We start from the raw sequence: 12347 nt of genomic DNA, 5'->3' as shown, positions 1-12347 counted from the left end.
CCAGTTTCTATAAGTTTTATCCCCCGAAATAATAGCTCTGTGGACGATTACACGGGGTAATTTGTTTACAGTAAAGTTATTGAATGTCAATGAGATATGATTAAATTCTCATTTGTCAGAGTGATCATTACTCTATTTCGTCCTTGTGTGGACCAATCTGATTCCAGTCACTGTCTGATTTCAAGATCCAATTGCCGTCTGTGCTTGAAATTTCAACCGTTTCTTCGCATAAATGTCTCCTCCTGCCTTAATAACATGTAAGGACGCTAAAGGGGACAGCAGAGATTAATGAACATGTTGTCAACACTGAAGGAAATGGAGCTTCGTGGAATGATTGGTTAGGCTGGGATTATTCTCCTTGAAACAAAGGAGGGGGAGGGGAGCTCTATAATCACATAGTAACATTTATAAACGTTCAAGATTTATGGGATCTTGACAGGGTAGATACGGGCAGGTGGTTCACCCTCTGGTATGAGGAGAGCACCAGAGGACATGAACTCAGAATTAGATATTGCCTATTCAGTTCAGAAATGAGGAGTAATTTCTTTACTCAGGATCCAGTGAATCGGTGGAACCCCTTGCCGAAATTGTTGTTGAGGCTGAGTTGTTGTGTATTTTCAAACTGTGCCAGACAGATGTTTAACCAGAAAGATGATGAAGCTTTGTCGTGGCAATGCTGGAGAATGGAGTTGAGGATTATCAGATCAGCCATGAGTTCGCTGAATGGTGGAGCAGACTCAATGGGCTGAATGGCCCACTTCCATTCCTACATCATTTGGTCGAACGCCCTATTTGATTGATACCTTTAGAATTCTGAGGGGATGGAATGAAGTAATAGAAAAGGTTTCTCAAACTGATCAGACAGATGAGGAACTAAGCTCATAATTTCATGACCAGGAAATGTGCTGTGAACTGGATACAACAAATGGCACTGGGCACGCCGAGGATGGGTATGTGCAGATAATAGACAATAGACAATAGACAATAGATGCAGGAGTAGGCCATTCAGCCCTTCGAGCCTGCACCGCCATTCAATATGATCATGGCTGATCATTCCCAATCAGTATCCTGTTCCAGCCTTATCTCCATAACCCTTGACTCCACTATCTTTAAGAGCTCCATCCAATTCTTTCTTAAATGAATCCAGAGACTGGGCCTCCACTGCCCTCTGGGGCAGAGCATTCCACACAGCCACCACTCTCTGGGTGAAGTAGTTTCTCCTCATCTCTGTCCTAAATGGTCTACCCCTTATTTTTAAGTTGTGTCCTCTGGTTCGGCACTCCCCCATCAGCGGATGTTGTGATTGCTAAAGAAAATTGTTGCCAACTTGGTGATCACGCTGGATGATTGATCGCGGTATGATTCACACAGCAAAAGGTTGTGAAATAATGAAAAATTCGTTTCATTGGAAAAGTTTTCTGCGGTTCCAATTCAATTGACTGTTAAGAATACTGATCAGAACTTTGTGTGGAGTGTTACATTAAAATTCACAATCCCACTGGATAAACTATTGCACCTGATCTCTCCTTATTTGTACCCCTTTCACTCGATGTAAATTCACAGAACGTCAAGATGGAATGAAAGGAGAAAAGAAACGTTTGCACTTCTTTTCATTGTCCCAATGTAACTTACAACAGATTCAAATTGCTTTATTTCGACTTTGATGAGGTATCGATTTATCACAAATCTCCGGTGCAATGAAGGGCAAGAGCAAGATTCTCCACGTTAAATGTTGCATTCAATTTTGCTCCGAATTTATTTCAGCTTAAAGAAAATACTGATGAAAAAAACAGAAGGTTGAACAACAAAACAAGATGGCACTTTTGATGCTCAGTTACTTTGGCAGTTTTCAATGGATATCAAATGAACCCAACATCATGGCGATCGTCCTCCCATCTTTAAGGCATGGGATTAAAGCAGGAAATCGATCTCCAAGAGACGGGTCACTTCCTATTCATTATGGACTAGCTGTCCGAGACAATAGACAAAATCTGCTCAGTTCCATTTATAATGCTTCATGTGGAATATTAATAGAAATCTTTCAAAACTATGAGTTTTTTTTGCTGAATCTTACTCAGCTGCAGACATTTCCGATATTCGTTTGCACCTGAAGTCGTCCAAATTAGATATTGTTTCCTCGCACCTTCTAGCCCCTACACCCTCCTTTACATTTTTACCTGGCCACAGGCTATCTCTCACCTGATGAAACTCACTGCTTCTGTGTCTCTAAATGTGCCTTTCCAAATATTTTGGAAACGGATTGTCTGAGTGACAGAAATTCTGCTCCCATTATGTCTTTGTCCTACATCGATGGTTTTGAAATCTTGACTTTCAGAAATTTATGAACTTGAAAGAGTGAATATACTCTGGAAAACTTCCATTCGGTTTTCCTTGGTTTAGTTTCAAATTTTCCAAAACACAAATAAATAAAATTCCATCCCAACTAAATACCGTCAGCATCGTCTCCAATGTCTAAGCAGCCCAGTAAATGTTGGGAGTGTCCTCTCTGATAGAATCACAGACTCTCCCTACAATGCAGAAAGTACAGTTCAGCCAATCGAGTCTATAGGGAGACTCTGAACAGCAACTCAACCAGACCTAGCACCCGTCTCTATCCCAGCAGCCCTCTGGCTTGTGATTTCAAATAAACCTGCTGGAATAAAACCTGACATCGTGTGACTGCTGACCTTATCACCGCGTTACCCATGGCTAATTCACTTAACTTACTGAATTCACTCCCTGGACACATCAGCGCAATATAACATGGCCGATCCACCTAACCTATAGACTTAAGAGCAGTGTGAACCACTGAGCAAATGTACCATCACATTGACCACGATCTGTATCATGTGTAACGGCTTTACACACTGGGAACTCCGCCTAGTGAAAGCAAGCTGCGACCACCAACCCGAATTCAATGCATCCAAACGCGGTTCTACGCTGTACAACCTCAGTAGTTCTGCTGGAAATGTCTCTGTGCTCAGATCTGAATAGGTTTATTCTGTTTTCTCCCTCAGATTCCTGCTTTAAATAAACATATCAGTCAGGAACAACTCTATATAATGGTTTTCATTGCAACACAAACACAATGTGCAGTTTGCTGAAGTTACGTGTTTGCACTTTCACTGACACTCCATCTCCCCAGGAGCTGCAGCCCTTCCCCAGCTGATTCAGACTGCACTGTCCTTCCTGTGACATGTCCCATCGAGAATGGAAGGCCAGCCATGAATAACCTCCACTGGGGAACAGAGCGACAGGTTTAAAACTTGACGATGCCCCCAGGGGAGAAATGAGCCCTGTGACGGGCGGGGACACTAACCAGGATACTGTGGAGGACAACAACATCAAAGGAGGCCCTTCGGCCTGTTGTGGCCTCACTTGTCAAACACAACTGCTGAACGACCTGAATCAAGTATTCCATCGTTTAGCCCATAATCTTACATGTTTTGGCATCGCAAATTAACATCTCAATTTTTTTTAAGGTTAGAATGATTTCCGCCTCTCTGACCCTTTCCGCAAATCTACTCAAACCTTTCTGCCTTTTCCCGAAATCTCTTGGCCCCAATGTTCGATCCCTTCATCAATAACAAAAGCTTCTTTCCGTCTATCCTATCCATATCCCTCAGTATTTAGTACATCTCAGTCATGTCTTCTCCAATCTCCTCTGCTCGGCGACAAACAACCCCAGCCTGTCCAATCTCTCCTCACAACTGAAACTCTTCAGCCCAGACAATATCCCAGTGAATCTCTACTGCAACGTTCCCAGTGCGATCACATCCATGCAGTACTTTGAATTGCAGAACTGAACACAGTAATCTAACTAGGGCCGAATGAACTTTTTTCTTCTATTCTGTTACAGTATGAGGGCGTCGCTGGCTCAGCAGTATTGATTGGTATCCCTAATTGTACAGCGGGCAGTTGAGACTCAACCATATTGTAGTGAGTCTGGAGTCACATGGAGGCCCGAGCAGGTCAGAATGACAGTTTCATTCCTTAAATGACGTCAGATGGTTTTGTTTTTTTTCAACAATTGAACATGGATATATAGGAGTTATAAGATTCGTAATTCCAGATATTTATTGAATCCCAATTCTACCACCGAGCATTGTCGGAGTCAAACCCAGGTCCCAGGTGTCTGAATTAACAGTTCAGTGTTCAGTGGTAATAGCGCTTGGCCATTGAAAAAAGCAGTGAAACTGATCTTATCCAATGAAGTCACTTTTCCCCGATACTGTTCTGTGCCATTTTTCTGACCTTGACCTCCCCAATAATATCTGGTCCATATCAGTAAAAGCTGCGACATGAGCATTGATCTCACAACAGTGGTAACCATTTGGATCAAATGGTCTGCAGATCCCGATGGTTGGGGCACGTTCACCCAGCAACAGTGACTGCAGCCACACAGACTGATCGGTATCAATCTGAGAGTCAGTGTTAGATTCTGCAATACCTTAGTGAAATAGGAAATGACTCCGCAAACACATGAGGAAAGAGCAGCGCTCCGAAAGCTAGTGCTTCCATTAAACCTGTAAGACAATAACCTGGTATTGGGTCATTTTTAACTTTGTACGCTATAGTCCAACACCAGCATCTCCAAATTAATGAAATGGGGGTATGGGATGGAAAGTTCGGTTAGTGATCGTAGGAGGGAAGAAATCTCTGAGAACGGGTGGATTTGAATTCTGACATATGAAACACAGAGATGTGAGCGAGCAGAGCTTGAAGGAAAAAAAATCACCTTGGAGAAAATCAAAACTTTAAAACAACTGTTTCATATGTGTTTCACAGAAGACTGGGAGACATAGAGGAATTACTGCCGTGACTCGGGTTCGAACCGAGGTTACTGCGGCCACAACGCAGAGTACTAACCACTATACGATCACGACAACCCACAGGCGGACACACTCAGCACCTGCAATAAGTACAGTGTCATAAGAAATGTTAGGCAGTGCACCAAATGCACAATATCAGTGCTAAGCGAACAGTTGCAGATATGTGGGAACTCAGAATGGGCTGGCGGTTTAACATCGGTTCCCCCAGTGGCTGTGGTGATTTCATCATTAATGTGTTGAAGGCTGAGATCAATAGATTTCTACAAAACATCAAAGATTCCGGGTACACCCGCACCAATCAACCACACCGCCCCGTGGCCCAACATTTCAACTCCCCCTCCCACTCTGCCGAGGACATGGAGGTCCTGGGCCTCCTTCACCGCCGCTCCCTCACCACCAGACACCTGGAGGAAGAACGCCTCATCTTCCGCCTTGGTACACTTCAACCCCAGGGCATCAATGTGGACTTCAACATTTTCCTCATTTCCCCTTCCCCCACCTCACCCTAGTTCTAAACTTCCGGCTCAGCACTGTCCCCATGACTGGTCCGGACTTGTCCTCCCTGCCTATCTTCTATTGCACCTATCCATTCCACCCTCCCCCCAGACCAATCACCTTCATCCCCTCCCCCACTTAACTATTGTACTCTATGCTACTTTCTCCCCACCCCTACCCTCCTCTCACTTATCTCTCCACCCTTCAGGCTCTCTGCCTGAATTCTTGATGAAAAGCTTTTGCCCGAAACGTCGATTTTACTGCTCCTCGGATGCTGCCTGAACTGCTGTACTCTTCCAGCACCACTAATCCAGAATCTGTTTTCCAGCATCTGCAGTCATTGTTTTTACCAAATGTTTGTTGAAATGTATACTTCAATAGCAATGCAGTTTAACAACGTTTACTTCACGAGTTTCCCCACACAAGGCAGTAACCACTGCTGCCACATAGTCCCATTTCCCAGCCCCAGAGGAACTGAGTGGCGCAGTCGCAAATAACCAACTTGATATCAAGATGGGAATGAGGTTGCAGAGATACTCGATGGCTCAAGTGACGCAACCGGAGAAAGCACGGTGTTTCTATGACGGTTTAGAGGCGTAAGCAATTCCGAGGTTGGGAGTGCTTCTGGTCAAAGGCGGGGCAGAATGGAAAATTTGTTCCCGTTTATAATAACAGCAATCTACATTGCATCTTGCTAAGACAGCTGAGTGACATAACTGGAGCGTGGGCAGCTGGTTTAAAGTTTAATTTTGCTTCATTATCACCCAGTTCCCTGGAATGAATTGCTTTCACCAGTTCTATTTCCAAGTGTTTGATATCTCCCTGTAGTCTGCGGCTTTCTTCCTCATAGTTAATTGCATGACTAACTGTTGTATGATCGGCACACTGCTAAATCACGGCCACTACAAGTAAATAGGAATCATTGATCTATATGAGAAAACAGTGGAACACACAGCAGGCATGCTTCGCAGGTTTGCAGGCGACGCCAGATTTGTAGACAGTGAGGAAGATTATCTAAGTTTCAAAAGGATCTTAATCCAATGAGTCGTTGTACTAAAAAATGTAACATGGAGTTCAATCTGGATAAATGGAAGATATTGCATTTGGTACAACAAAAAGAATATGGCTTTACGTATGTTGGAGAGCATGCAAGCTCGGTGTGCAGGTACATAATTCCTTGTAATTTGCATTACCAACAGACAAGATGGTTCAAAGGCATTCAACATACTTCCGTTCATTGTTCAGTCCTTTGTGTATAGTAGTTGGGACGTTATGTTGAAGTTTTGCAGGACATTGATGAGGCGTCTTCTGAAATATTATGTCGAGTTCTGGTCGCCCATTTGTAGAAATGATATTATTCAGCTGGTGTAGGTTCACAAAAGGTAGACACGCTTGTTGCCTGTGGAAGGTTTGAGTTATAATGAAAGGCTGGATAGGCTGATACTATTTTCAGATTCGAGATCGGGGTGCTGGAAAACCACATCAGGAAAGGCAGCATCCCAGGAGCAGGAAAATATTTGTTTTTCGCGCAATTGTCCTTCACCAGGCTCTTCCCCGAAACGTCGATTCTCCTGCTCCTCAAATGCTGCCTGATCTGCTGTGCTTTCCCAGCACAACATTCTCGACTCTGATCTCTCATCTGCAGTTCTCACTTTCTCCTAGTTGAGAGTGTTTTCACTCTTGGTTAGGGGTTTGAACGGCGACCTGACAGAAGTTTATGAATTATTGAGAGACAAGTTTAGAGTTAACGATGGCGGCCTTTTCGCAGGAGGGGAAAGTCAAGACGAGAGGGCATATGTTTAAGATGAAAAGAGAGATTTTTTTTAAAAAAAGACATGTGCGGCATTTTTTGAGGGACGGTGTTTTACATGTGTTTTTAACTTGCTGAGGAAGTGATTGATGAGGGAATGTTTGCAGCATTTAATGGACAATTGATTCCAAACATGAATGGGAAAGTGGGATTTTAAAAATAAATGTATTCATGCCTAGTACGTCAGTTATTTCCCAGAGCGCATTTAAGAGTCAACCACGGTATTATCCATCTGGAGTCTCCTGTGGGACAGAGCAGATGAATACGGCAGGTTGCTTCCCGAACTGGCATGAGTGAATCAGATGGGTTTTTACACACATCTTTTTCAGGTCATCACGAGACTCTTCAATTCCAGGTGCTTATTGAATTCAAACTCCACTATCTGCCATGCCGGGACCTGAACGCTTTGTCCCCAAAATATTATCTGGGCTTTGGATAAACAACACAGTAATAAAACTACAAGGGCATTATCACCACTCAGCGGGTACAGGAGGAGGCAGACGGGAATGGGTTAGTTTGGCAGTATGTTCAGCATGGATTGGTTGCACTGACAGGCCTGTTTTCATGCTGTATGACTCTGACTGACGCTATGGAGCAGGCAGCTGGTTGGGATTAACAGCCGCATTGTCATCATAATCGAACACCTGATGGGTTATGTAATCCTGCTGGAGTCTCCGGAGGTTGGTTTGCTCAATCATACCTTCCCACACACAGAACTGTTAAAGGGGCTCTCCCCAGTGTTACTGATTAAATGAGATTCCATTTCTATGGTTAATTAACTCCCTTCCAGCAGTTCCCACATTGCCCTGCTTTCTCTGTGGGATCAGTGTGCCTTGTTTCTACACAGGGTGAACGATCCTTTTAAATTGTGTCCACACAGATACAAATCCTGCTTTCCATGTTGTGAATGTGTTTTCATTCTTCCTCATTCACCCACGGGGTGTGAGTATCACTGGTGATGACAACATTTATTCTTTGCCCCTCGTTCGTTGCTGTCTGACTACACCACAAACCCGGATGTGATCCCAGCCTTGGGTGTCTGTCTGTGGGCAATCTTCACATTCTCTTTGTGTTTGCGTTTTTATTTCTCCCTCTGACCAAAGATGTGCCAGTTACAGGGATCAACAATGGGAAATGCAGGCTTATGGGAAAGGGAATACCGTGGGGTCTGGTGGAATGCGCTTCGGCTGCACCGTGTGGACTGGAAGGGCCGATTAGACTGCTTCGCCACACGGTGGAGATTCTTGAATTAAGGGTCAGCTCATGTTTTTCTGGTCCTGGAGTCTCTCGTAGGCAGGACTGGGTGAAGATGGTTGAATCCCCTGCATCGGGGACATGAAGGAATGGGATTGCAGGAAATTAAAGTCATGATCTCTGTTCCTGAGGTCAGGCTTGTATTTCATGTTTTATTTGTCGAACGTAAACATCAAAATTTCCGGTGTCCCAACCCCCAAGGATGACTAGTTTAAAATATCACCGCCAGCAGCACCTTCTCCAGGTTGAGGCCTTGACTGTGTGGAAGAAACTGAGCTGATGCGAGGAGATGTAGCTGCCACCGCCAGTGTCGGAAACACAGATCCAAACAGCAAAATCATCTTTGCAGCAAAACCATTGCAAAGTTAAGGGTTCAACACGCTCCACTTGTGCCACTCAGCTGTCTTAGGAAGATGCACCGGAAATCGCTATGATAGTATAAACAGGGACAACCATTCCCTTGAGCAGGAGCACACTCAACCGAGGAATTTCTTGCGCCCCTATACCATCACAGAAGGACAGGACGCTCACCTATTGCATCACTGGAACCAGAGAGTAACTCCGCGCGCACATTCCCATCCACATTTCCGGTTGGATCTGGGCGGCTGTGCTGATGTTAAGCTAAAATGCTATTGAAGCATACATTTCAACAATATCCTGTACTGTCCCCCGAGTCTTTGATGTTTTGTCGAAATCGATCGATCTCATTGTCATTCAAGGGATCTCCACAGTCTCTGAGGACATCGAACTGAAAGATTCAGCTCATTCTCAGTTCCCACATATCTGTCACTGTTCGCTGAGTACTGATATTGTACATTTGCTGTTCTTCCGAACATTTCCTCTGCTAGTATACTTATTGCTGCTTGCAAGCATCCAGTTCAATGGTTGCTGTGATCGTGGTTGTCGGTATTTTGCATTGTGACCACAGCAACCTCGATTTGAAACCAAATCACGGCACTAATTGTTCTCTCCGTTGTCCTTTTTGTGACACATGCTAAGAAATTAATTGTTTTACCTTCAAATTTCGCTCTCTTACATTTCTGCGTTTCATATATCAGGGTTCAAACACGCGCGTTGTCAGAGATTCCGGTCCTTCCCACGATCATTAAACCTCCTTTCCGTCCCTCCTCCCATTTCTCTGAGGCAATGCCCAATCTATCACTCTCTTTCACATTCATTCTGTTCTGTCTGTGCTGCTGCTGCGGTTACTGTTGTTGGGTGAACGTGCCCCAATCCCACCATCGGGACCTTCAAACAAGTCAATCCATTTGGATCCACGGTTGTGAAATTAATCCCCATGTAGCAGCTTGTACTGACAATGGCCAGAGACAATTGTAGCGTCAGGCTCATGGAAAATACCCAGGGCAGTTTTGGTGAAAAGACATTTTATTGTTCAAGATCAGCTTTGTGGCTTTCTGTGTTGGTCTTGTGGTAATTTCATAGGACTGATAATCCAGAGACCGAGGAAATAGTCTGGGTACTCGGGCTTGAATCCCACAATGCCATGATCGTCAAATTTGGATTCAATAAATATCTGCATTGAAGAATCTAATGACTACTATATATCCAATTACAATGGTTGATAAAAAAAATCTGTTTCATTGATGTTATTTCGGGATGGAATTTGCTATCCTTACTTGGTCTGGGCTGCATGTGACTTCAGACTCATAGCAATATTGTTGAGTCCCAACTGCCTTTTGGGCAATTTGGAATGGGTAATAAACTCTGCCCAGCCAGAATCGCCCTCATACTAATCCAGAAATTTTAAAAAAACAAATGCTCATTAGCCTCAAGCAAGAGTGTTGTGTGCAGTCTTGCAAGTCACATTATAGCAGGGATGTGATCACACTGAGAACATTACAGGAGATATTTACCGGGATATTGTTTGGGCCGAAGAGTTTCAGTTGTGAAGAAAAAGAGGACAGAGTGGAGTGTTTGTCGCAGTGCAAAGGAGATGTAGACAAGACATGAGTGAGTTAGGATATGGACAAGGTTGACTGAACGAGTTTGCCATTGATGCAGGGACCGATCAGAAGGGGCCAGAGATTTAAGGAGAAAGACAGAAAGGTTTGAGAAGATGTGCGAAAAAGCTTTATCAGCCAGCGGGGGGTTGGAATTTGGAATACACTGTCTGCATTGTTCAGAGCGGCAGAAACCCTTATAGCCTGAACAAATATTCAGATGTGAACTTTTGATGCCAAGACAAATCAGGCTGTGGTAAGCATTCTGAAATGGGATTCAGTTCATTAGGCATTGTTTTTGACAAGTATGGCCACAATTGGTGGAACGGCCTCATTTGACACTCTTGTCCTCGGTAGTATAATGGTTAATATCCCTGCTTGTCACAGGGCTCAATTCTCCACTGGGCACGATGTAAATATTTTAAAATTGTCGCTCCATTTCCAAGTGCGGGTATTGATACCTGTCCTTCCATTCTCGATGGGGCATGTCACAGGAAGGACAATGCTGCCTGAATCAGTGGGGCAAAGGGATGCAGCTCTCAGGGAGGCAGTGTCAATGAAAGTGCAAACACGTGATCTCTGCAAACTGCACCTTTTTACTGTGTTGGAATGAAAAGCATTTGACAGACTTGTTCCGGATGGAAGTGTTTATTGGCAGCAGGAAGATGAGGAAGGAACAGCGTAAAAGCGTTCAAATATGAGTGCAGAAACATTTCCCGCAGCACGAATCAGATTATAAAGCACAGAGTAGTGTTTCGACACATTGAATTTGGGTTGATTTGCTTTGATGAGGCTGAGTTACCAGGATATAAAGCCATTAAGAATGATACAGGTTTTGCTCACGATGATGGAACATTGGCTCAGTAATTCGCATTGCTGTTCGGTCTGAGGGTTATATTGATTGGCCAAGTTAAATTGCCCTCTCGTGTCCAGGGATTGAATTAGCTAATTAAGTGAATTAGCCATGGATAACGCGGGGACAATGCCAGAAGTCACAGGACGCCAGGTTATAGCCCAACAGCTTTTTTTAATATCATAATGGGGAGGGTTGCCCCTTCTTCTGGTGAAATATAAAGAAATGGGGAGGGGAGCTAGGTCTGGGTGAGATGCTTTTCAGTGTGTCGACACCGGCTTGATTGAAATGCTCTCTCTGCACTGTAGGATTCTGTGATTCTCTCGGAGAGGGTTATGAAGGTGTTTACTGGGGTGTAAAGCCATTAGAGACGATGCTGAGACGGGATATACTGAGGATGAGATTTTATTCACTTGTTGTCTTCGAAAATTTAGATCAGTTATCCCTGAACCAAGAAAGACTTAATTGGGGGGGTGGGGGGGGGGGGGGGGTTCATGTTATGAGATGTTTCGACAGAGTAAATAGGAGGAAAATTCCATATTTCAATTGAGTAAACGTCTAGACGTCAGACATTCAAAACCTTTGATAAAACCTTTGAAGGACAAAGAAATGATGAGAGCAGAATCGCTGTTACTCCGAGAATCTGTTTTTCAAAATATTTGGAAAGGCACATTTGGTGACATACAAGGAAAGAAGTTCACAAGGAGAGAGACAGCGTGTGGCTCGGTAAAGGTGTAGGGGTGTGGTGTAGTCGGTCGAAAGTTGCGGGGAAACAATATCTAAGTGGGTTGACTTCAAATGTAAAGAATTTCGTGAACGTGTGCAGCTGAATATGATTCGATTCCAAAACCTCTGGATTTCGAAAGATTTGGCATAATATTCTACCTGAAGCATTGTGAATGGAACTGAGTGGATTTTTCTTATTGTGAAGGGAAGATATTACATAATGAATAGGAAGTCACCAGTTGCTTGGAGAGCGACTTACTGCTTTAATCACATGCGTTAAGGATGTGAGGACAAATACCATGATGTTTGGTCCATTTAATACTCGGTGAAATCTGCCAAAGCAACGAGCAACAAAACTGGTGGATTTTCTTTTGCACTTTAACCCTCTGATTTTCTGAGCAGTATTTTCCTAAAGC

At 43.9% G+C, this 12347-nt stretch overlaps 1 non-coding gene across 1 annotated transcript; it reads right to left on the bottom strand.

Moving 5' to 3' along the window:
• Positions 1–4814: 4814 nt before the first annotated feature.
• trnah-gug (transfer RNA histidin (anticodon GUG)) lies at positions 4815–4886 on the bottom strand. Its single transcript has one exon. It is a non-coding gene; the product is annotated as a tRNA-His (tRNA).
• Between the last annotated feature and the right edge of the window lie 7461 nt (positions 4887–12347).

Source organism: Chiloscyllium punctatum, chromosome 16 (genome assembly GCF_047496795.1).
Source record: "Chiloscyllium punctatum isolate Juve2018m chromosome 16, sChiPun1.3, whole genome shotgun sequence".
Lineage (NCBI taxonomy): Eukaryota > Metazoa > Chordata > Chondrichthyes > Orectolobiformes > Hemiscylliidae > Chiloscyllium > Chiloscyllium punctatum.
This window is presented reverse-complemented; position numbering and strand designations above follow the sequence as displayed.